This window comes from Spea bombifrons, chromosome 3, assembly GCF_027358695.1.
Source record: "Spea bombifrons isolate aSpeBom1 chromosome 3, aSpeBom1.2.pri, whole genome shotgun sequence".
Taxonomy (NCBI): Eukaryota; Metazoa; Chordata; class Amphibia; order Anura; family Pelobatidae; genus Spea; species Spea bombifrons.
This window is the reverse complement of record NC_071089.1, coordinates 116765532-116793376: the sequence shown is the minus strand read 5'-3', so window position 1 is coordinate 116793376 and position 27845 is coordinate 116765532. Positions and strand designations below refer to the sequence as shown.

The following is a 27845-nucleotide window of genomic DNA, read 5'->3' as shown; positions in this document are numbered from 1 at the left end:
GGGGTATTCGTCATTACAAAACCTGACCCTAGGACAAGCAAAATTTGCTTACATAAAAGACTAAGGTAATGATCTTTTTTTAAGCTTCTCTTCTGCATGAACCGCATATTTTAAACAATCTCATTTTTAAAAGCTAATGCATTTTATCATTAATACGGTATAAAAGTTTTGAAATTCATAGAAAATGTGAATTTTGCATTTAAAAAAAAATATATTTTTATATATATAATAATCTTTAATATATATATATATATATATAAAATAATATATATATAAAATCATATATATATATATATAAAATAATATATATATATAAAATAATATATATATATAAAATAATATATATATAAAATAATATATATAATATATATGTAAAATCATATATATATATATATATATATATATATATATATATATATATATAAAATAATATATATATATATATATATATATATATATATATATATATATATAAAATTATATATATACATATATAACTAGACGTATCCAGGCATTGAATTCAGTGTTTGTGAGTCTTTGGGAGATGTGCTTTTCGACCTCGGCAGTATATCTGATATTCTAGAATGTTCTTTTAATTAGCGACTTATAACTATAATATTTGTTGTCACTAAAGCTATTTGTATTTTTTGTTATTGATATTTATAGACTTTTATAGGACAGATTTATAAAACTAACAAACAAAAAATCAAAATGTATTTATAATTAATTTTTCAGTTTTGGGTCTTTGCAGTAATAAAATAAAATTAACAAATGAACATTTTGCGGTTGTTCCTTTTTTATAAATCAAAGTCTTCAAAGTGATCATTTTACAAATGTAGTATTTCTAACTAGAAAATGGTAATTCTTCATTAAAATGTCAGTGGTTTGCAAATCGAATATTTTTTTTTTAATTCTTTATTTAGCCAAAATACAAAACAAAATCACAAAAATGTAAATCATTATTTTTTCTTGCAAATTAAAAAATGGATTAATCTGTTGGTGAACAATTTAAAAATATTTGCTAAAAATAATCATTGTCTAGGTTTTAGATTTTTTTAGATCAGTTGCAATTAGTTTTAAGGAGTAAATGTAAAAAAAAAAAAACATTCTCTATTTTTATCAAAGTAACACTTGAAGACAACGTTCATTTTAATTCTATTTTTGATGAACGCGTAACAAAAAAACTACATTGTCATAATTCTGGAAAAATACTTTTTTAATGTATAATAATTATTATATTAATTTAATGATAAAGTAAACATTTTTTTAATATATACCCAAATTCACATTAAAAATTACTTCTTTTTTACTACGGTAAACAAAAATTCATCCTTATTAAATCTCGTAGTTTACTTTTTTTCTGTAAAAAAGATGAAAAAAATAGTTATTATTTAATTTATTAATAAATTATTAGTGACTATGTTTTTATTTTGTACCTATTTTTTTTATTATTAATTAAAAGAAGGTAAATAGCCCCAAAATATTACACGTAGTAAGGAAATACTTGGGCTGGTTTTTCTCGCGATCAGAGGCTCGTCAAACCATTTGATGGGCGTCACGATGAAGAAAGAGGCCCACCGATGGTTCATTATTGATTATTATTTGCACATTTATCTAGCGAGCGCGACACCTGCTAGAATAAAGATAAATAGAATTCACGAGTACTTCAGATAATTACAAATAGTTGGACAAGTCATGTTAGTTCTGTAGCTCCTCTGACATGTCCTTCACCTCTCCGTCAATGTATCTGTCAATGTATCTGTGTTTCAATATTTGCCCCGCGTGATTTGGGTTATACTAATCGGAGGAGGTATTTGGCATACACATTATAGAAGGTGATGTGTCAAATTCCAGCTCTGGATTTCTCAGTTCTCAGATTTCCGTCGGGATCTTTGGCCGACATGCGGGGCTGTGTAGACGCGTCGTGGACTATCTGCCCATGCGCGCAAGCCAACGCTGGCCCTCGGACAGTATCTTTTGCAGGGCAGTCAGACATCGTGTAAACCCCCCTGACGGAAGGGCATATGGAAAGCTTTTAGTATCTGGATAGGAGATTTTCTGGACTCTTTAAAAGAATGTCGATAACTAATATATTTCTTTCAAAATGGCCGGCTTCTCGACGAGGGTGATTCCTTATATATCATAATAACCCAAATAAATGTAGATTGCTGGGGCAAATCCACTTCTGAACCTCTTATTTTTCTTTGAGAAGACAGATCGGCTACTTTAGGAAGGAAACGCTATGCAGTATTTGATAACAAACCACAATAATGAACGTAGTAATTATGTTGCTGAGAACATTAATGGCATTTTGTTACTTTATACCCTCCTGTAACGAATAATGTAACGGCTACAGAAAAATAACTAGAAAACCGAAGCATTTCTAAGGAAACCTGTCCTTTCAGGCCCCCGCGGTTATACCCATCTCTTCACAGCCCCTTTGAGCGGCATTTACAATGTTTGCCTTATCTTTTAATGTGACAGCCCCTTTCCTAGACATTTTAGGCTTTGTTGCTATGGAGTCTCTGTTTTCTATCAAGTTGTTGCCTTCCCAACCTCAACTCAAAGTCACTTCACCAATCTGTACCCCAACTTTGCTCCATGAGTTTCTCCTACAGCTTCACTCCATTAAAAAAACTAGTCTTGTCACACTTAAGGACGATCTCCTCTAGCCTTACTTTATCCAAAATAAGCGTCCCTAGTCTCATTCCATCCATGGAAGTCCACCTAGCCTCACTCCATCCATGGGAGTCCCCCAGCCTCACTCCATCCATGGGAGTCCCCCAGCCTCACTCCATCCATGGAAGTCCTCCTAGCCTCACTCCATCCATGGAAGTCCTCCTAGCCTCACTCCATCCATGGGAGTCCCCCAGCCTCACTCCATCCATGGGAGTCCCCTATCCTCACTCCATCCATGGAAGTCAACCTAGCCTCACTCTATCCATGGAAGTCTACCTAGCCTCACTCCATCCATGGGAGTCCCCCTAGTCGCACTCCATCCATGGAAGTCCTCCTAGCCTCACTCCATCCATGGAAGTCCTCCTAGCCTCACTCCATCCATGAGAGTACCCCAGCCTTACTCCATCCATGGGAGTCCCCCAGCCTCACTCCATCCATGGAAGTCCTCCTAGCCTCACTCCATCCATGGGAGTCCCCTTAGCCTCACTCCATCCATGGAAGTCCTCCTAGCCTCACTCCATCCATGGAAGTCCTCCTAGCCTCACTCCATCCATGAGAGTCCCCTAGCCTCACTCCATCCATGGGAGTCCCCCTAGCCTCATTCCATCCATGGGAGTTCCCTAGCCTCACTCCATCCATGGGAGCCCCCCTAGCCTCACTCCATCCATGGTGTACCCCTAGCCTCACTCCATCCATGGGAGTCCCCCTAGCCACTGTCCAACATTACAAAAACTTCTAGAATCCCTAAGAAATAGTCAGCATTCTTAACCTTGCTAGTCTTGCATGCACCCAGGCATCTTATGTACTTTCAGCTCTCAGACCCTGATTACCAATGTTCATAGATAATAAAGATGACGCACTTATGGCTCTGCTTATGAATGTATGTTCCCTTTGTATACATTAGACACTCTATCCAACCAGAACTATACATCATTGTCCGTGCTATCTTATGTTCCAAACAGACACGTGTGTTTAGTTGGACTATTTTAGAACCATCCGACAGTCACAGTTCAGGCAAAAGACAATCGTATCGTCACTGTAGGGAGTTCTTTGTTCCAACATCATAGACATAGTCACGGTCCAGCTAAGGCAGATCTCATCCAACAACCCTAGGAAGAAATTGGTAGAACTCTACTAGATGCGATCAGTTTGAGATATTTCAATACCCCGAGAAAAATCTTTAACTGAACCAAGGTGTATTGCATCTGCTTGAAATCTGCTTGAAAATGAGTTAAACATTTCCAATAATTTCCAAATTAATTTATTAAAATTAAGTATAGCTTCTACCATTGTTTTTTTTGGTATTCTTTGAAAATTAAATAATCAGAATAAAATAATAGAAAATGTAATAGGGATGCAGATTCTGAGACCAAGACGTTAAGATTGCTGCCCCCCTGGTATGAATAAACACAAATACTAATTATTATTATTGTTGTTGTTGTTGTGTTTGTTATTGTTGTTGTTATTATTATTATTTTTTATTATTTTTACATTTTATTTTAAAAAACTGAGTACTGCACTATTGAATAAAACCTTTTTACTGGGCTAACATCTAAAATGCATTTAGGGGGGATTTTGCAAAAAGGGCACCACGGTAATTTAACATGGACCTCTCATCTAAAAGTGCATATGATGGCGGGAGTGTTCCTTTAAAAATAGGAAATTCACAAATTTATATGCATAAAACTGAACATTTTATTTAAAAAAATTCTTTGAAATAAGTCCATCATAAAAAAGAAAATATTTTACCCCAATAAATTGACATTTTAAAAATGTCTTTAAGTTTCCCTTCTGCTAGCCACATGGCTGCCCTCGTCCTATCTGATTGGCTGCCCATATAAAAGATTCATAAATCTTAGTAATACGTTTTCTAATTGGTCACAAAACAGATTTGAGTTTTTGGATGGCTGACCAAAGTCTTGATGCAAAAATACGTTATATATACGTTGTATATATATATATATATATATATATATATATATATGTGTATATACCTAGAATTTGGACCCAAAATAAGACTTTAATCAGTCGTTGGCCTGGTCTTAGATTCAGGAGCCAAATGCCTATCCCATACATGTTTACATTCCCTCACTGTATTAACCTCTACCACTTCTGCTGGGAGGCTGTTCCACTTACCTACCACCTCCTCGGTAAGGTAAAACCTCTTTACATTACATTGGTTAATGTCTAATGCTTGATTGGTGCTACAACTACTTAAGATATCGGACGATAACGGGTATTATCTATAATTCATTTGTGAATTGTATATTTCTGGAAACTATAAACACAAATCTCCAGAATATATAAAATCTCTGGTTCTAAAGAATAATTTATTGTGGTCGGAAAATAAATAAAAAATTGTAATTGCGCTTCCAGGGCCAATCCTTAAATCCCCAAAATATAAGAGGCTGGTAATCAGATAAGACTTGAGACAACAGGAGGTTTAAGGTCTTCTTCGGCATCATTAATAATGGTTTTCTATGTAAATACAAGGTTCGGGACCTTTTTTGTTTTTGTATCCAATTATCCTCTGGATGTTTTATTTGTACTTAAAAAGTCTTAGCTGGTTTATTATAGAATTAAGGAATAAGCCTTAGTTTACAACTGCAAATCTCTTAACCTTCAATTCACCTAAACAATGAACGGACGCCCTTATAATGGTCCTACTGGAAAAGCCGTCATTAAAACCAACGTATTTTTAAAGGGTACATGATACAAAATTATTCCATAAAAACTATTTCAAGAGAACACGCCTTGGTTAACATATAGCAGAAATTTATGTATATTTTCTTTATTTTTTTTGTCCCATGCTATATCAGGTGACCCCATACTCTGGTGTTTACTAGATCTATAGATTAGTCCCACTAATACATGGTTGCCTGTACCTATGTGGGGTTAATTCATCTGGCAGACACAGGGTTAAATCAACCCTATTGTACCAATACATTATCTTATTTTAACATGTGATAATTATTCTTTATAATATATGTATAATATGCATTATATAATATATAGATATATATATTATATATTATATATATATAATATATCATATATAATATATAATATATATTATATATATATTATATATATTATATATATAATATATATATTATATATATATTATATAATGTGTATATTATATAATATATATATAATATATATATATATAATATATATATATATATTTATAATTTATTAAATGTAAAAAAGAGTTTTTAAATGTAAAAAAATGTATACTTTGATTATTTATGGAGTCCCTTACAAGATATACAATAATATATACAATAATTTGGTAAGCAGCACTAAGGCATTAGACTGTTAATTAAGTGCTTGGAAGCTCATATTTCCCCCTATATTATATCTTAAACATCTGCTTATATTATTTATCTTGATCTTTTTTGTGGGGGGGTCACAGTGATGGGGAGCATTGTGTACAGCTGTGATGGTTGGGTGTGATGGGAGTTGCCATCCTACCCAGCTGGTGATATCAGAGGGTTGCCCTTATCTCTCTAGGAGCCTGATACAGACAGCTTTCTGGCAGACAGGAGAACCTGCTGGGGTGACCAGGCAAGGATCAGATAATCCTTGGCTACCAAATCAACATGTCACACACTGAAAAGAAACAGACTGATGAGGTTTTAATTAGTGGAAAACGCCTATAAATTAAACTATTTCCACCAAGGACCAGGCTCTGACACAAGGCTTCCAGCAGGTACATGTGACTGACTGTACCCGCTCTGCCAGGCTTTACAGCACAGTACCCACTACATCTTCAAAAAAATTGAGCAATATTAAAATGACCTTCTTCTAATTTCTTGTCAGATAACACTAAAGGTTACAAATAAATGTGAAATGCCCCTGCTAATGTGTACGTTAATACATTTTTAAAAAAATATTGAAATATATATATATTGAAATCAATCAGGAAAATTCTGAAATTCGAATTTCCACTTTTAGATTTTTACATTCTAATCCCTTCCTTGAAGCCTTATGTGCTCTTTTCCTTTAATATATTTTTGGAAACATATTAATGGATCTCTGCTCTGTAGATTTTCTTGAGTCTGTTTATTTAGCCGGAGGTTGTGTAACAGAGAATCCTCTGAATGTCTTAAAGAGCAGATTACAGGAAACTAAGTATCTGTGAGTATCTCGGTCCCAATGTATATACAATATCTGCATTATTATAAACACTAATCCATAATTATACTTTCACATAAACATTCTTATTTAAAGAGAGAGGGGAGGAAAAACAGCGACAGATCCCTCAAACCCATAATAATGGTTATTTATTAGTTATTATATATATATATATATATATATATATATATATATATTACCAGTTACTAATAAATAACTTTATATGTATATATATATATGTTTTTAAATATAATAAATCATATGAAATATGAGTTTACACAGATGCCCCTAATTAATGGGGTAGTAGTGCAGCCAGTAGAGCAGATTTTGCCCCCTGCTTACCTGATACCCCCCTGGAAATGTATATTCCAGATGTTGGGCTTTTTGTATTTATTGCTGTGGATCCCCAGGTTTGTCCTTTGTGTAGGAGGAGGGTAAATATAGTTAGAAAGGTGTGGGGGGCTGGTTAGTTGGCAGTCTGTCTGTCCTCAGAGGCACTCCTGATACTGCACACACTCAGGTGAGTGTCACTGGTTCTAGCTTCCAGGTACCTGCCCTGCATATACAGCCAGCAGTCACTTATACCTGCATACACACAGTCACACACACTCACTCTCACCCCAAGAGTATTCTGAACAGTAGGAGAATAAAGTCCCACTGTATACACACTGCACTTACACACACACTGTATATATATTCACACTCACTCCTACTGCACACACACACACACACTGCACATACACTCATACTGTACATACACCCACACTGCACATACACTCATACTGTACATACACCCACACTGCACATACACACACACTGCACATACACTCATACTGTACATACACACACACTGCACATACACTCATACTGTACATACACACACACTGCACATACACACACACTGCACATACACTTATACTGTACATACACACACACTGCACATACACACACACTGCACATACACTCATACTGTACATACACACACACTGCACATACACACACACTGCACATACACTCATACTGTACATACACACACACTGCACATACACACACACTGCACATACACACACACTGCACATACACACACACTGCACATACACACACACTGTACATACACACACTGCACATACACACACACTGCACATACACACACACTGCACATACACTTATACTGTACATACACACACACTGCACATACACTCATACTGTACATACACACACACTGCACATACACTCATACTGTACATACACACACACTGCACATACACACACACTGCACATACACACACACTGCACATACACACACACTGCACATACACACACACTGTACATACACACACTGCACATACACACACACTGCACATACACACACACTGCACATACACTTATACTGTACATACACACACACTGCACATACACTCATACTGTACATACACACACACTGCACATACACTCATACTGTACATACACACACACTGCACATACACTCATACTGTACATACACACACACTGCACATACACACACACTGTACATACACACACACTGCACATACACACACACTGTATACACACACACATTGCACAGGCACCCATTACACAACCAGAGCCTGTGTGAATCTCATATCAGGGGGAACACTTCTGAGCTTTGTGCCTTATAGTTATTACTTTTTAGTGACGTTTTCTATAATAAAAAAATCTTAAATATTTAAGCAATTAATAATAAGTAATAATACTAACTATTATTAATGTAAATAAGAATAATATGATCAGTTATTAGAAATGTATACCATGTTGCAGAAGTATATTAAACATCTATTATCCTTATAAGAATTACAAGTATTAGTATCTAATGGCACCTGTAACCATTTCAAAATCTAATATCATTTATATTTGATAAATCAGCATTAAAATTCGAGTCGTCCTGTCTATAAATCTAATATCATTTGAACTGTGAATAATGTATCCTCCTCCAAATACCCCATCAGTTTAGTAAAATCCATGCAATTTACTATTTCAGTAAAGGATCGGTTTTTTTGCGGGGGGGGGGGGGGGTTGCATTTATATCTTTTTCTTTTTTTGTATTTGCATCTCTTTTTTATTTCTATCTGTTTTATCTGTTTGCTATGTATTAAAATATATTCAGTTGGTGAACAAATTAGAATAATATATCTTAATATATAATAATATATATAATAATATATATGTATGTAGATATATACTTATATTTATTATTAAGCATTCATCCATAATCTGACTATTACTACTACTACTGATAATAATAATACTAATAATAATAATTATTATTATTATTATTATTATTATTAGTAGTAGTAGTAGTAATACTAATAATACTAATAATAATTCTAATAATACAATGACAGATACATAACGTAATAAAGTGAATAATAAAAAGTAAAGCAAACCACATCACTCCATTATTTTTATCAACTACTTTTAGCTCTAATTGTCCTGAATAATTAGTCAGTAAAATGCTTTCTATTCAAAATATTTTCTGTTTCTTTGGTGTCTTAGTTACAACGAATCATAGTCCCTGGATACAACTATTACTGGTATATTTAATCTCTATATGGCTTCTGTAGCAATGAAAAGATGGAGAAATTTAAATAAAATGTAAAAAGAAAGTTCACAAATATTTCTTCATAGTTTACTAAAATGCAAAAATAAAAATATACATTAGTATGCACAACAGAGAATACACCAATTGTATATATAAGGGTATAAATATATATATTTGTAATGTTTCTAGATTTAATAAAATAAATAAAAACTATTCACAGATCCCCATAGAGCCATACATCCATATATAGTAATTTACCAAAATCTGTATATTGATAATTAATAATAAAATCAAGTGTTGAGGGTCCTAAAAATATATTCTTAAAACGGAATGTTAGTCCATTAAAATATTACTAATAATATGTTAAAAAGTAAAGACAGAATGTGTGGATTTTAAGACATCTTTACCGTTTTGCATATTTGTATGTTAGCAAGTGCTACTTTCCAGTAGATAAAGTGTTAATGTGGCGGTTAATAGCCTCTGGCCAGGGTGGCCTCATCATATCTGGGACTCTGTAAATACTTCTTAGTTCCCCATTTCATTAAAACTAAAATCAATAAGCTAATAAATTGTGCACTTTGCCCCCACTGCAAAGCAATATCATCGACTAATAAGATCGCAGGTTAATGTGTACCGGGGGCCGGGGGCACGTCCTCACCAATGAACTGCGACCAAAGACTTCGCTCTGTCAATGGCCCTCGACCAAATAGCAGCCCGGGCAAGAATAATTTGTCTACTGTTTTATCTCAACATTATAGAATGTAGAATGTTTAGATGTAATGGAAGGACGATTTGGTTTACTGAGAGGGTGGTGCATAAGTGGAACAGCCTCCCAGGAGAAGAGGTACATGCTAATACAGTGAGGGAACTTAAGCATGCATGGGATAGGCATACGGCTCCTGAATCTAAGACGAGACCAACGACTGATTAAGGTTTGAGTCTTTACAGCAGAAAAAAGGCAAACTAGATGGGGCCGAATGGGGCCGATCTGCCGGCAGATTATGTTCTAGAATACAGTGAAACACTCATACGCAAGAAAAGCATGATAGCCTGGGAGGAAAGAGGAGGTTAGGACATTAATGATACAGTGATGGAGGAGGCTGCATCATTTTGGGGCATTAAAGTGTTATATTAAAAAGATTTTATTTCTGCATTGCCTGCGTTGTGTCAAAATTCATAAATGTATCAACATGTTTAAGGTTACATTGGTGCCGCTTCTCACGCTGGCCCTGGGACTGAACTGGTTTGAAATGAATAAAGGTTGGGTTTCCATCGGGTCTGGACAGCACAACCGGGCAAATTCCTGGTGGACCAGTGGCCTATCCAGCCAACGGCCGCATGTATATCACATGCAGCCTTTCATATCCAGCCAACGGTCGCATGTATATCGCATGCAGCCTTTCATATCCAGCCAACGGTCGCATGTATATCGCATGTAGCCTTGGATATCCAGCCAATGGTCGCATGTATGTCATTTGGTGGGACTGGCCTCAAAGGGTCAGGGCAGCTTAGTCAGTCCAGCCGTGGTTTCCCTTGCATCTCGGAATCATTTTCTGCAACAAGCAAATGATCACATCGCGATTCCATGGGGTAATTCAGCTTTAGTTTGCTGGTTTTAACCAATCACTGGGTAGAAATATTGTATACCACCAATAGTCTGGAGCGTCCAAGACACGCATGCGCAGAACTTAGTAGATAGAGTTTGCACAACTCAGTGGTCATTGTCCAGGGTCAGCTCCTTTGAGTTCACTGGGTCTGCAGCTCTGTAAATCACCTTATATTAATGTACTAGAAAAAAATCCTTTCTTCTATCCCCCGAGTTCGTACCCCTTCTGGGTGTACGAATAAACGTGTCAGGGGAGCGTGCGGTAACGGTTATATCTGGGAACTCGGCCAAGCTGAGTAATGCATAAAAATCTAAGGATATGTTATCTCAAGACAGATTCTTGACTTGACAGTGAATGTCTCCCTAATTGTCCTTGAGGGTGAGTGGTACAAGTCATAAAAACATCAATAGGTGTGCGAATGATATGGACGCCAAGAGTTAGGGTTTCCAATGTGTTTACAAGTCATAAGATTTCTCCTACTTACAGCTGCAGGGGGAAGGGCAGAAGTGCGTGTAATGCCCCGTGGGCTGTTTGGGTGAATAACACGACCTAGGAGGGCCAAACTCAGATGAGAACAGGCGCTTGAAAATCAATAAAAGCCATAAATGTGGATAATTGTAAGGTTGTGCATTTTGCTTAGCCAGGCCCTCAATGTTCTATTGAACGCGTTGTCAGGCTGTATCGACAAGACAATAAATTAAGAAGACTTCGTGCGGAGTTCTTTGTCGACTCCATGAGTGCAAAAAGTAAGTCACTTGAAATTACGAGGTTTATTGTGCATAGTAAAGATGAGGAGCGAGCTGGACTTTACCTGTAAGAAGGTTCAAGTGTAAGAGATAACCCAGGAAACACCAGAGAACTGAGCATCTTTTTCCCAGGAGAACTTGGTAATTTGAAGACCTACCAACGGCGGTGGATGCACTGTATAGATTTTTTTGAATATTATTCTTGGTTTCTTTCCTACGACAGAGACGTGGAGACACCGCACGGGAACGGGGGAAACTAAAATAAGGAAACGCCTTATCTCCCGAGCTACAACAAGAACGGAAAAATAAGGGGGATGAGGTCAGAAGTGGGCGTACAATGCAAGCAAGGCACCCGACGTAACGAAGGAGAACGTAATAGCCTGATAAAAACGTTTTCTTGTTTCATGGTTCAGAAGGTCATGGCGTATATCGAAGAGTTAGAGGTTCCCGACTGCCTTCCTTGGTATAGTGATCTAGAACTGGTCTGGACATGCCTTGGTGCCAGTACACAATGGTAGTCTAGAACATTGTATTTCACCTGACACTTTGTGACCTCATGCTTTTTTTTTTTTAAATAATCTGGACTTCACAATGAGTGGAATTCACACTTGCGTTGATTGGTTTACATGCGCATTCATCTTGCTGTGACTTCCATTTGGCTACTAAAGTCTAAGAAAAATAATCCTACTTTCAGAGCCGTTTATTATAAATCAATAGGCCCAGCCCCGAATTCACAATGAGTTGTTACCTAATTGTACTTGTTTGCGATTGTTGTTTAGTTGTAAGTACCGCGTTGACTGCACGGCGTGAACGATGGAGCGCACATCGACACGAGACATGGCACATGGGAGCGTCACACTCATCATGGGTACAACCAGTAAGCCTTGTGGCTCCAATCTGCAGTTTGGGTGGTAGGTGCCCCATTGGCAGAGAAATGGTACGATCATGGGGCAGGGTGGTTGGAGAAGAGTGAGGAGGTGGTCGGAGGAGCATCAGAAGAAGGGATGCCTTTCTGGGCCCCAAGATTTCTGTTGGTGGCTCTACAAGCATGGATTCATGGCAAGGATGGCATCTGGGGGAGAGGGAAAAGAGTTCTAACAAAACTCCAAGGAGCGTGAGGGCTGTGGATTCATCCTAGCCCTGAAGGCTGCCAACGATGGAGTAATGATGGAGTAATGATGGAGTAAAGCAAGCTGAGGATCAGTCTGTGACAGTCTCGGACTGTGACCTATTCCCTCCTCTGGATCATCCCGTTCGTACAAAGTGTCCTTAACACAACACATTAGGTGTCAAGCTTCTTCACCGGCACCCTGCGTGCGAGTTCCTGGAAAGAGTCCGTATAACATGGAGTTGTAGGCGAGGGACTTCCTCTCCTCTCTACAAAGCCTGTCCAAAAGGACACCACCGGAGTACATGTGTATCGTTGTTGATTATGTGTGTTCCGTTCCTTCACTTATCTATTTGTGAGGGTGGAACGTGTTGGATTCAGTATAGTTTTGACAAGTGGTTTCCCATTTTCAGCTAAACCGGCCTCCCCTTTAAAGGTGATATTTAAATGCACCCAAAAAAATGTTAGCCCTGATTGTCCATAACACCTATCTATTTGGTAAATCAAGACAAAATAATGATGGGAATTATCAATGCAAATTGTGTGACGAGCAGTCAAGACGGCTTCTCCCCGGGGGGGGGGGGGGACCGGCTGGAGGTGGCAGTTGACCCCTGGGATGCTCTGATTGAAAGATTCCGGGGCCCTCTTCTGTGCATTTTACCTGCAGTTCCACACACAGCCACCAGAGGAACCTGGGCTTCCAGGCAGCATTTATTTAATGACTGGACCCTTTCGGTGACAGGTCCAATTTAATTCTCCTATTCTATAATTTAGGATGGCTTCCATGTGTGTGTGTATTCCAGTTTACCCTTTTTTTGGCTCACTCAATCAGTCTTAAAGTCTAGAAACTCAATCGAACATCTGCATCTGGTTAGACATCTTGCCCTACAAATTACATGTCATTGCGAACATTATTTTCTGTTAACTCTTACAAGATTTTCGTTGCAGGTGTCCATACAGTAACAAGAAACCTCCTGAGGTTTCAGAATTATGTCGATTATACCGTTATCACGTAAACCTTACATTGAGGTCCAGTGAATTAAGGCAAGAATTGGATAAATTAAGGGGCGGGGGCTGTTGTTGTCACAGTTTTTAGCATTCATACTTAAAAGCTAATTATAACTAGTCCTTTTAGTCATCAACCAATGTAATTGTTATATATATATATATATATATATATATATATACCGTATTTGCTCGATTATAAGACGAGGTTTTTTTCAGAGCAAATGCTCTGAAAAATACCCCTCGTCTTATAATCGAGGTCGTCTACTAATCAGACCTCAAAATGTCCGGTGGGGCCATGCTACTTACCGGGCTTTGGTCGCGAGCAGCAGGAGAACAAGAAGCTAGCAGCGTGTCACAAAACTCTGCCTCCCCCCTCCTTCCTCTGGGGGCGGGGCCAGAGAAGTTGCACGCACAGCGGGCCCCTGCAGAAGTCTTGAGTGAGAGATCAGCAGTTCAGGTAAGGGGGTGGGGGGCTGGGGGGTTTGAGCGTGTGTGTGTATATGTGATTAATGGAATGAATGAGTATTTAAATGTTTGTGAATGAGTGTGTGTTAGTATGGATGTGTAAGGGTGGTGGTGGTAGCATGGCATAGGGAGGCTGTACTCACACTCCTATCATCCTAGGTTCCAGCATGTACTGGCTGCCTTGGCTTGATAGGGGTGTGATTGCTGTTAGCAGTTATATATATATCTCCAGAAATGCCTTTTAACCCCCTATATGCCACTCTGCCCCATGATATGCCTTTTAACCCCCTATATGCCACTCTGGCATATAGGGGATTAAAAGGCATATCATGGGGCAGAGTGGCAAATAGGGGGTATAAGGCATTTCTGGGGGCAGAGTGGCAACCCTGGGGGCAGATGTGCATAACTGGGGGGGCAGGTTGGCAAATAAAAGGAAATAAAAAAATATATATTTTTCTCAATCATAGCTTTTATTAAATATGAAAATATTGTTTACATGAATTAATATTTACTAGTAAAACTTTTTTTTCCTATAGGGTAGTCTTTTATTCAGGCTTTTTGTTTTTTTCCTAAATTAATATTTAGATTTTGGGGGGTCGTCTTATAATCAGGGTCGTCTTATAATCGAGCAAATACGGTATATATCTAGGATTGGCAGCAGCCTGTGGCAGAGCCAGCATTATTCTCCTCCCGCCACCCTTACAAAGGATGCGTGAACCAATCAACAGTAATCAGCAACTTAACAGTAAGAGAGCGTCAATGTGGAGGAATAAGCATGTATATCCAGAGAACGGGAAGTTAATATGTATTAAAATAATACATTATTTAGGAACAATTGTAGACAGCAGAGGTGTCTCAGAGGGAATGTTATAATGTTGTATAAATATGCGTGGGGTCAATATAAAGAGCTCTCCAGTGACCTGTTGATGTACAGATAACAAGAGGTCGTCCTCTGAGACGGGAAGAGCGGAGATTTCATACAGAACACAGGAAGGGATTCTTTACAGTGAGGGCAGTAAAGGTACGGAATCCACCGCCAGGAGAGGAGGTTCTATCAGATACACCGGATGCCTCCAAAAAGGGGTAAAAGCAGAACACACAGGGCAATAAATGATAGAATAAAAAATAGTGATTAAGAGTTTCTCGATCCAAGGAGAAATCCGTTCCCTTTTCGGAATCAAGAAGGAATTTTCCCCTAAATGGCTAAATAAAAAAAAAAAAAGCATACTTGAGTTTTCTTTTGGATCAAAAGCAGGAAGGAAGTTAGAGGCGTTGAACTTGATGGTCTTTTTTTTAACCTAAATTACGATGTTTGCTCCCGCTGTACACACAAGGTGCGATTATAGTGTACATATTGCTTATTTTATTCTTTAAATACATTGAATGGGTTCATTTCGTGCGTGGAACTATGAATTAATTAACGGCAGACTAAGTAGATACCTGGAATGGGCTTCCAGACAGAGTACCGCACGAAAACACAGTAAAGACATTCAAGAAAGCTTGATCTATCCATAAAGCTATCCTAAAGGGTTAACGGGTAAAAAAATGATTCAAAAAGGGCAGACTAGGTGTAATGTAATGAGAGGGCGATAGATAAGTGGAACAGCCTCCCAGCAGAAGGGGTCGAGGTTAATACAGTGAGAGAATATAAGACTGATTAAGTTTTGAGTCTTTATAAATGGAAAAACTGGCAGACTAGATGGGGCCGAATGGGGCCGATCTGCCGGCAGAAATTCTAGAGATGCCCGCGGAGTGCTCCTTGTAACAGCCGGTCGGAGGGGACAGGCCGAGGGCCCGTATCTGATTCTAGCGGTTAAAAGGTTGGAATGTAAGCCACACGCTTTGCCCCAAATGTTTCCCAGAAATATCCCTTCTTCTGACTGTCTCCCCCGTCAGCGACACCCGCGGGGTCCGCCGCTGGAATACGGCATCGTGTGTCGAGCAAATTACATTTTGACTTCTAAAAGGAGAGCGTGAATGTCACGTCTGCGCAGCGTCTCGCGGACTCCGCTCGGTGACTGCTCATTTTCAGCGCTTGTCACTTGTCATGGGTCTGGAATGTAAGCTCCCGTTTCGCTCTAAACCGACCATGCGCTTTAGAGAATAAAATCATCCTTCACCTAACGAAGAGCAGTACCGATTTTGTTTAACCCCTTCATTGCTGGGGAGATTTTTTTTTGTTTGTTTTATTAAATGCATCCATTTTTTCTTGGGAAACACTGGGTGTCTTAAATTCTTTCTGGTTTTCCTTTCTCTGTTGGGACTCAAGTCTATGGATCTACTACTCACTATTTCATATCACTCTATGAAATGGTATCACTATAGGGGGTCAGATTTAATTACGGGCTTAAAAAATAACGGAGCGCAATAGAAAAAGGTGATACATTTCAATCAAATAATAGAATCTAGGCCTAGATTATTATCTTCAAAAAGAGCAGTAAAGATTTTTTTTTTACATTTTTTTTTTAGACCCTTTACCGTTATCTTTATTTATATTTACAAAATGAACAGAGCGCTTCCTCTCGGACATGGCGACATCCTGTTTAGATTTTTGCAAGTTACCAGGAAGGAGTCATTGACACCCCTGGCCAATTGTTGCCCCCAGAATCAGCTAAACATGTATGTTGTTTTTTTTCTAAGCGGCGTCTAAGAGTCATGTCTCCTTAATAGGTTTTTTTTGTTGTTTTTTTAAGAAAAAAAATCGTCAAGAATACAAATTATTGCATAACAGCGGCCAACAAAGCAAACACAAAAATTGGTACTAAAAAGAAATGTCCTAAAATGCCCTAAGTGTCCCCAAACAATGTATTCTAGAACCTCCCAGTTATGAGGTTCTGAGGCTCTGGAAATATTAACCCTTTAATAGCCCTTTGTGACGATTCTATAGATTGACTCGCCAAATGTGTTAACCAAATGGCTCTAATACCGGCCCTCATGGAAACCTTGTCATTATTTCAAGATACAATTAATTGAGTCACCTGAGTTCAAGCAGGGATATCAACCTTGACATACTGGTAGCAAAGATATCAAATGGGAGTCTTATATATGATCACAGATCACTGTGTGACCCTGAGATTCTGCCCATCCACTCTGAGAGCCTAAGATCGGGGCAAAACCCCCCTGAGACTCAGGGTCAAACCCTGAGAGGTCCTAGGTATGCTTGCAGGCCTGGACATCTGGTAGGGCCACATACTAACTTATACAGGTCGGGTCCAGCAGTGAGCAGCCGCCGGCACTCGCTATGCTTAAATATAAGAATGTGATAGGTGGCCGTGGATTCCTAGCCGGCAGCCGGCAGCATATATGTCATTTGCCATGGCCACCAAGACCTTATTATGGTCCTGCTTGAAAAATTCTTCTGCCTCATTTTGGCTGACCCCAGGCTTAAGAATGAATGTCTGTGAGCACCATTATCATTTAAGGAGGGGGGGGGCGTAGAGTTCTCACTGAAATGCAGCCTAAGTTAAAAAAAAATTAATAAATGAACATTTTACACATATTTTCTATACCAAAAAGTGTTTAATTTGAATGGATCAGTAAAAGCGTCGCAGGGTGCTGGGGTGTATGGCTGGTGGCATAAATAGCAGGAAGTGGGGGGAGGTTCTATCGCTTTACAGATCTCTGGGCAGATCTCACCCTGGAGTGTTGGGGGGCAGCACTGGAGACCCCCATCTCCAGAAAAATATTGACCTATTGTAGAGGGTCCAGAAGAGGGCAACTGAAATACTGAATGGTTTGCAGGATAAAAATGATCAGGAATGACTAAGTGATCTCAATATACACGACTTGGAGGGAAGAAAAGAAACATTGAAGTATATAAAGGGATTTAACAAAGTGATTAGTCAACATAGATGTAATGTACGGAACTTTTCTGTTACTGAGAGGGTGGTGGATAAGTAGAACACCCTCCCAGCTGAAGTGGTAGAGGCTAATACAGGCAGACTTCCCATTGGATTTCTCACTGGCGTGCAAAGGGTTGATAAAAAGCATGGCCGCTGTCCCCGGAGCGGAGTGCGGTTTTTATTACACGTCGCACCCCTGCCGAGTTCTGTCCGGGGCTCCAGGAGGAATGAAAGTACAAAGGAGAAGATGCCAGTCCAGCACTTAACCCGCCAGCGCGCGTCTCTGTTTATTTGTGTGGGAGACACTCGATAGGAAAAGACTAAAGACTGTTTATAGTGAAGGAAATCCCTCTGATTCTGAGTCACCAATAAGATAAATCATGCCTTTGACAGCCAGCGAAGGGATTTCATGGCTACGCATGCATATCTCTCTAATGTTTTCGCTGGATGATTCCTACTTTTGGCTCCTCTAGAACCGACTTAATCCGTCCGACCCGCTAATATACCAACTTCTATCTAACGGATAACGGTGGGGTTAAAAGAATATTCAAGAAGAAGGAATATGAACGCGTTTTGCCAAAAAATCCATAAGGATGAAGAGAAACCCCGTGGAAACCCAATTATTGTTATTTCTTGCGCAATCTTCAGCTTCCAAATCTTATCATGTAGTGTTCTGGTTCTTATTGTATTCTACATAGAAACACAGAATTTGATGGCTGATCGGCACTGTTCGGCCTCATCTAGTCTGGACTTTTCTCCTGCTGTAAAGACTCAAACCAGTCCTTGGTTTCATCTTAGTTTCAGGAGCCATATGGCTGTTTTGAATTCCCTCGTTGTGTTCGCCTCTACCACTTATGCTGGGAGGCTGCACCACTCATCCGCCACCCTCTCAGCAAAACCTCCTCCCATCACATCCAAGCTTCCGACCCTCCAGCCATGTCCATCTACCCCAACACCTTTCCTCGAAACAAATTTCCCTCCTGTACTGTGCTAAATCCGTTCGTGTACTTAAACGTCTCCATCACATCTCCCCTTTTCTATTCCTTCCTCCAGAAACATGGGTTTCTCTAGAACCTAAAGACGCATCATGGCAGATCTGGTTTCATCTGTCTCTGAACCGGTGCAATTCTTATAGCCAGCATTCTAGAACCCCAAAATTCACCTGTCGGTCCTCCCAGCAGAGGTGGTAGAGGGTAATACAGTGAGGGGATTAAACATGCATGGGATAGACATACGGCTCCTGAATCTAAGACGACACCAACGACTGATTAAGGTTTGAGTCTTTATAGCAGGAAAAACAGGCAGACTAGACGGGGGCCGGATGGGGCCGATCTGCCGGCATGTTCTATGCTGACTACAGATAAGTGATAAGGTTACTTTAAAAACATGCGATGCTCACATTTTTCTCCTTTTAAGACCCCTGAGGAGTGTACCCAGAAACGACACGGTTTCCCACAGCTTTGGTTGTAAATTACTGATAATGAGCATTATCCTCATTACGCTCGATGCAGACCAGTCTAACGCTAAGTGCCAATGTCCTAGTAAGTAGATCATGACACGCCGAGGCTGAGAATGCCAGCGATGAGCTGGGTTTTGGTAACAACATGCGAGGCGTCAGTGACGTGAGGTTAAAAGATTGGGAGAGATCTTCAGATTAGGCGTTTCTAGTTCTAATAGATAAGAATACCGAGTTAATTGGATTGTCAATTGAACAATTCCAGGGCTGGAACTTCCAGACATTCTTAACAAGAATATTATAAATCAATCAGTTTAACCCTTAATGTAATTGCTCTGCAGTGGGTAATTTTAATGGGGGGGGGGTTGTTCTAAAATTATGTTAGTTCTTTTGTAAGAAATCAAATATAGACTTAAAAAAATGGGACCTCAAAATAAGAGAAAAAGTAAAAAAAAGAAAGTATTGGAAAGGATTTTTATTTCCTGCTCAAAACAATTCATTTCGTTATCGGCTGTAAATGGAATCCAATTCAAAGATGTTATTTTGTCACGATATGGTTTTGTGAAAAACAGCTTGAATCCCATTTTTAGAGTTTTACAATTCAAATAATTGTTAACTCTTTGTTTACTAAACACTAATGCATGCTACCTCGTGGGCAATTACCAAAGCAGATAACTTATAAAAACCTAGTGGGAAGACTTCTATCGTTCTTGGATCCTTGTTACTGCGAATAACTCTTAATTTGGTGAGAAAACTATATTTAACCCCTTAAGGACAATGGGCGGTCCCTAAACCCATGGAAAGCAATGCATTTTGAGCCCGTACATGTACGGGCATTGTCATTAAGGGGTTAAAAGTGATGCAACAATGGTCCATGTGTATGGGACACGAGATGGGGCTGGAACGCCTGGTCTGCACACATTAGTCAATCTCATCTGCTTTAATTTTTTGTTCTTTTCATATCTTGTGAGAATGTGTAGACATTTATATGCCACTCATGTTCGTTTTAGAACATAACCTGTATCAATTATATTGGGTCCAGTTTTGAGTTTTGGAAAGTTCTGTGGGTTATGGCAAACTGGCACAATATGTGATTAACAAATACAAATGTATAGGCCAGAAAGATATAAAAAAGATTATATACCATTAAAGAGCCAGTGCTTGGGTTAGTAATGCCTTCATTACAACCAAATGGAGAATATTTTAGAAAATATTTTAGTTCTATCTCGTCGGCGACTGCTGTCTGGTTCATGGGAGGCTGCACAGGCAGGTCTACCATGCATGGTCATGTTGTTGGACATGTATGTTCAGACATTAGGGGCATCATTCCTTCCTACCGTTATAGTCAATATTGAACCATACTGGGACCAGTCGATAATGACATTTGAGCCTGCCATATGGCCTTATCTGCCATCCTTCGCTGTATTGGCCTCTACCACTTCTGTTGGGAGGCTGTTCCACCTATGACAACCTTCTCAGTAACGTAAAACGTCTTTATGTTACATCTAAGCCTCTGACCCTCTAGTTTTAGATATTTGATATGACGTTTGATATGAGTCTACACCTTGCAGAGGGACACGCATGTACATTCAGCCAACATGCAGTGTCTCCAGACAGCTGTCATTGCTCACTTCCTTTCTTCCTGCCTTCCTCTCCCCTCCAGAGGAGGACACTGCTGGGGAGCGGGGGTCTCCCTGGGCTTTGACCCCAGCGCCTAAGTGTCTGAGACCCAGCAGAAAGAGGAGACACCCCGGCTCCTTCCAAGCTCAGCCCTCTCTGCATCTATTTACTAAGAGCTGTCAGCAAACACCTCATTAATATGCCACTGACACAATCAGGGCATGTCCTATTCATCACTGGCTCTGATACCCTTTTATAGCAATTAATGTATACATTATTAAATAATAATTACAAAATCACACACATATAGATTGTTTTTTTCCAGAGAAATGGGCAGATGAGCTTTTGTGAACTCCAACTATTATAAAACTTATAATATATATATATATATATATATGTATTATATATGAGAGATAGAGGGATTATGTAATAAGTATATATATAACACATATACATATCTTTCTCTCCCTATATAGAGAGAGAGATGTGTGTATGTGTGTGTATATTTATGTGTGTATATATATATAAATATATATATAATTATATATATATATATATATATATATATATATATATACAGAAATATAATATTGCACCTTTATATATGCATGCTGTATTTTCATAAATAATGCATTATACTTAAATACTCCTAGTTACAAATGAGTTTGTAGTTATATACTATATTACACTTTTATATATTATCCAAGTTATATAAAGTAATATAGTTTCATTTATAAAAAATAACATCAATTATGCAATGTTAGTACTAAGGTGCAGTTATCATAATCATTTGAGGAGCCACTGCTTTTGTGCTCAAAGTTCCATTATGGAATGTTCAGTTCTACTTTGGGATCATTTCTATAATTATTTAAAATAAATTCTCTGCCTGAGAACAAGTGGGAGATGACCAGAGAATATCAAATATACAACGTTAATTAAATTATTCTATTGCAATTGAAAATGAAACTCGATTCCTTTCTTCAATCTCAGCTGGAGGCAGCATTTACGAATTATTCTGACATTTTATACACTATTTTTGTTAGTATAAAAAAAAATTATATGTTTCAAATTCTTATTATTAGTCTTGTTTATTTAATGAATCACTTTAATAGAGTAATTTCTATTATTTTGTCCTCTTCGGGATATATAAGAATTAACTATTATTAAGTGTTGAATTTTTGACGGCATTTATAAATTGTTGTTTTTTTTCCAGTACTTCTTTGTTTCAATCCAATGAATATTCTTTTAAAACATAAAATTGTGCCAAACATTTTGAGCTATAGATACAGACATTTGATATAATTAATAATACGTATACAAATAATGTGTATATTAATATTTAATTCTATTGTCTCCAAATCCAAAAAAAGAGGGTAAAGGCTGATGTTTCCTGCAACTAATTTGCGTGTTGTTTATATCATGAATAAATATTAAATAACATAACATATTATATATTACATATGTATTCTATTATTAATATTTTATATATATATATATTATATTACATATGTATTCTATTATTAATATTTTATATATATATATATATATATATATATAATTTATATATAAAATAAATATACCATTTATTTGGTTAATATATGATAGATTGTGTTAAAACTCAGAAGAAGCCCACTTTAGATCGAACCATATGTAAATATTTGCAGCGATAGTGTCCACCTATAGGTAAGGTCACTCCAGACGCGAAATTTAGTAAATACATACCAATTGTCGGTTTAGGAATACGTGATTAATAATTATATCCGAATTGTTTCAGTATTAAACTAGATCACGCAAATTGTGATTGGTTGAAATGGTTTATCGTAAGCAAAATCTGCATTCACTCTGCATTAATCTATTCACTAATGCTAGCGCTGGTGAAATCAGTTCTTTATATAATGCAATAGTAATTGAGGCAAGAGACAATACCCTGTGCATTTAAATAATTAAAATAAGAATTCATTCAATAAGAAAGCTATAATAAATGATATTGTGCAATTCAATATCGTAATAAATAATTTGATACAAATAAATAACAAATAACAATAATAAATTATAATTACTGAATAATCAATAATAATGATATGATAGGAATGGATGACAGTCCTCAAAAATGTATAAAACACTGACTATATATATATATTTACAGGTGGATAAACCTGTCTATGATTAATGATTATATATTATATACAATATTGTATGTTAAGATTATTGTCCTAGTAGTAGTAATAGTAGTAGTAGTATTAGCATCCTTAGTCCTATTATTATTTAATTAATATACCATTATTAGCTGTATCCACCCTCCTATTCCTAGGGGTGTGTGGTAAGGAGTGTTGGGGGTGTCATATGATTTGTGGGCAGTGGTGGGGTTTGGGGGGCGTCCCCTCCCCATGTGTCCTGCAGAATGAGCAGGGATCTGCATGCTGGTGGTGGCTGGATTCACTTACCACCAACTGAGCTCTGACTTCAGATCCATCATGTTAAGGGCCCTCGCCTGCTCCAGTGTACTCCATCTCTGTTAGTTTTGCATGCAGGGTTATTTTAAGAGGGTTGTCAGAGTAAACAGATGTGACATTTGTTTGGGAAAGTGTCTCTGAAGTTGTGACATTACAATGAGATAAGTAATGTAAGGGGATTCTGTTACTAGTGAGATAAAGCCCCCCCAAATCCTCCTCCTGCCCCCACCCTCCCTTACACCTCCAGGTTATACCCCCAGGAGATACACTAACTCCCTACTCTAAATGGAGCACAATTACCCTCTTAGGAGGATACACCTTGCTACATGATTTAACCGCTTCAGAGCCAGAGGAAAGTGTAGTGAATTGCCCCTCCTCAAGTGCGAAGGGTGTTTATCATTCTCACCACCCTAAGCAGTCAGTGATAAATGTTTCTAGACTAACATTCATAATATTAGATGTGGAGTCACCTAAACTTCCAAGGCCTCAGAGGTCCCTTCGTCAGCAACTAAATGGTAAATCTTAGCATTAAATTCACACTTCAATGTCTCCTTTAATATTCTCATTGTTTAGTTTTGTTCATATTATTTCCTTCCTTCTCTTCCTGCATCCATTCCTTCCTTAAATCTACAAACCATGTTATTTTATTCGAAATTCAAATTCAATCAATAATATACTATAAATTGTTATTTTTATGTGCCTACGATCTTCAGAATAGAAGCACAAAAAAATATTTTTTGTACACTAAATGTTTAATATTTTTTTTTTATTTGTCCTTTTTAAGCTACATTCGTATTATACATTCGTATTATACATTCGTATTATTCCATTTTTTAAAAATTCGTAATCAACGAAAAAAAAAATGTCTAGACATCTTTAGACAGCAGAATTGTGCAATTGTAAAATGGTATAAAATGACATAAAAATAGGTTTAATAAATATTACAAACAGGCTAACATTACATATGCAATATTTTAATTTATTTCGGGTGCAAAAAATAAAAAGTAAAAATAAAAGAATTATATTTGGTTAAAAATATAATTTCATTTAATTAATTTAAATATAATGAATAATTCAAAAAATGAATATTTAATGTTACTTTTTTTTAACATATGATGCCTTTCACTTGCCCTTGCCTTGCACCATTAAGGTTATTGTAAATCAGGCTCAAGTGTGTAGTTAGAAAGTGTATAAACCATATTGTAAGTATCCTGTAACTCTCTGTCCTGAACAAGAAGTTTAGTCCTTCAGACAGTTCCTGGAGTTTGTCTTAGCTGAATTTTGGCAGATAACAAGCATAAGCAATGCATCAGCTAATTAATTCTCCTAGAGCTGCAATCCAACATCCAGCCATTTATTTCCATACACACAGAAAGGAGACTTTTATTTGAAAAGACATTTTTTTTTTCCTTTATTTTTCTAAGGATTTTTTTTTTTCCTTAATGTTTTATTTGACTTGGAGCGCATTTACCCCCAAAGCTAAAGAAACAAAGGGGTTTATGTGTCATATGTGTTAGAAATCTGAAAATAAGGAACTTGTCAGAATAAACTCAAATAAATGAGTAAGTAGCAGGAAGATTAAAAAAAACTGAATTATATTATATGAGTATCCCTTTAACCCCTGATCTACCAGACAATCTTTAAAGCCAATTAAAGAAAAAAAATATATTTATTTTGTGAAATCAGTGGCCTTTCTTGGTCAAACATAGAAAACACGGAAACTTTCTAAATTTCTGATGTCTTGTCTTCAGGTGGAATTTGACTAAGTTGATTTATCTTTGGGACCAAAAAAATACATTTTCTTATTACATTTTAGGTGGAAAGCTGGGAGACTAGTAATACATTGTATTCTGTAACAGTAACATTAGATTAAAATCTTCTATTTTTCTTCTATGGTTATATGTAATGCCCAATTGTACTCATATTGTAGCATTGTGTATAGAACAGGTATTTAAATGTATATATGTTCAAGGAAATATTAATTAGATTAAACCAGAAAACCCTATATTACATACAAATATATAGGGTTTTCCACAAATATAGAAAGCTTTCGTTCCCATTGTGAATGTGTCTATGGCTGTTAACTTTGGATCTAGGAGTCAGTGCCTTGAAAGGGTTAATTTGACCCATGTCTGTTGTATATCGGGTATAATCAGATATTCGGGGTTTTTTTTGTTTTTTTTTTGCCTCTTTCTTTAATTAATTTGCTATGCAAATTGGTTTAGGTAGTATGTTAATATATGTATCGATTAAAATATGGTAATGGCAGAACAAACCAGATTATACATCTTTAACAATAATTCACATTATAATCAGATTATGAAAACCCTGATAATGAATAAAAAATTTTAATAAGATTTATGGGAAATGGTATAATATATATTAAAATCTGGGAATAATAATACTATTATTAATTATTTTCTAATTAACTATTTTAGATTTGTTCTTATGGTATATATATATGTATATATATATATATATATATATATATATATATATATATATATATATATGTATATATATATATATATATATATATATATATACCGTATATATACACACACACACACACATATATATATATATATATATATATATATATATATATAGTTTCGGAAGAAAGTAAGAATGAAAAGCAGTATATATGTAGGTCTTGATGATGCAATTTATTTGTAGTTACCGGTTTGTAGAATTTTATTGAGAATAAGTATATATTCTCTTTCTTGTATTGAGAATTATTCTGATTATACTGTTTAAGTCCCAACGTGCACTATAGGGCTATGCTATACCCCCAATAAAAATAATACCAACCTTTGTTTTAATTGTATGCTAATTTAAATGCATTTAGAGAAGATAATGGAGCTGGTTAATTCTTACCATGTATTAGTTACCAAAACTGACACTTAACCAATCTCTCCAGATAGACAGGGGGTGATAATAAACGATTTTAAGTAATTTAGTAGGTTTTGGATAAAAAAAAGCTCCTTTTCGTTCAATTGCATCATAGATCATACAATATTATGAAAGGTCCATTAATTCCCATAAATAATTTCTATTGAAAAAAATGGTAGATAAATGGTTTGGTTTTCGCTTATTGACAGCACTGTCTCCCAAAACAAACACGCAAATTGTGTCCTATGAAGTTGTCAGGGTGCAAGCTTCACATCACTATAAAGTCATTAATGGGGGAATTGTTAGGGTAATGGGTTTTTAATAGGGGGTCAGACTAGAAGCTTTGCTTGATCATGCATGTCATTGATCCTACAAACATATCCTAATCCCTAATGCGAATCTTTGGCATTTAACATCGGTTTAATGATACATTGTAACCCATAAATCTCCAAAAGATTCTGTTGTGCATCCAAGGGGATCTTCCATAGAGGAGGAAGGAACATCTTAGATACATATTTGAGTTTCCAGTAGGTAATTTGGAGGGTGGCCGAATTATTTCTCCTTAAATTATTATTTTTCTTGACTTTTTTTGACATTTAACCCCAGTTTAATGCTACATTGAAACCCCTAAATCTTTAAGGGATTCTGTTGTGCATCCAAGGGAATCCTCCATAAAGAACGAGAGAGGAGGATTTAACACATTAAATGCTCTATGTATGGAAGGCTTCAATACATATTTGACTTAAATTGTTTTTTTTATTATAATTTTTTTATTGTATTTTTTTCATTGGTATTTAAATTCATTGTAATAACTCTTTAATGGAGTCTGTTATGTATCCAGGGTGATCTTCCACATAGAAGGAAAGAGGGGATTTAATACATGAACTGATCTCTGTATGAAAATCTTAGATACATATTTGACTTGGGCTTAAAATCATTTTTTTTTGTATTTCACATTAGTTTAATGATACATTAAAACCCCTAAAATGTTTAAGAGAGTCTATTGTGCATCCGAGGAATCCTCCTCAAAAAGAGAGGGGATTTAATAAATGAAATGATCTATGTATGAAAGGCTTAGATACATATTTGAGTTTCCAGTAGGGAGTTTGGACTTTGGCTGAATTGTTTTTTTTTTTTTTTTTTTTTTTTTTTTTTTGAACAGGAATGAAGTCTGGCGCCTGTTGATGGTGCAACAGATATTAACCCCCACGTGACAGGGAAAAACCAGTCATCAGGACTGGAGAGAGTGGA

At 36.8% G+C, this 27845-nt stretch overlaps 1 long non-coding RNA gene across 1 annotated transcript; it reads left to right on the top strand.

Annotated features, from left to right (window-relative positions):
* LOC128482765 (uncharacterized) lies at positions 1-27845 on the top strand. The gene is made up of 2 exons (XR_008351014.1): positions 1-65; positions 27757-27845. It is a non-coding gene; the product is annotated as an uncharacterized LOC128482765 (long non-coding RNA).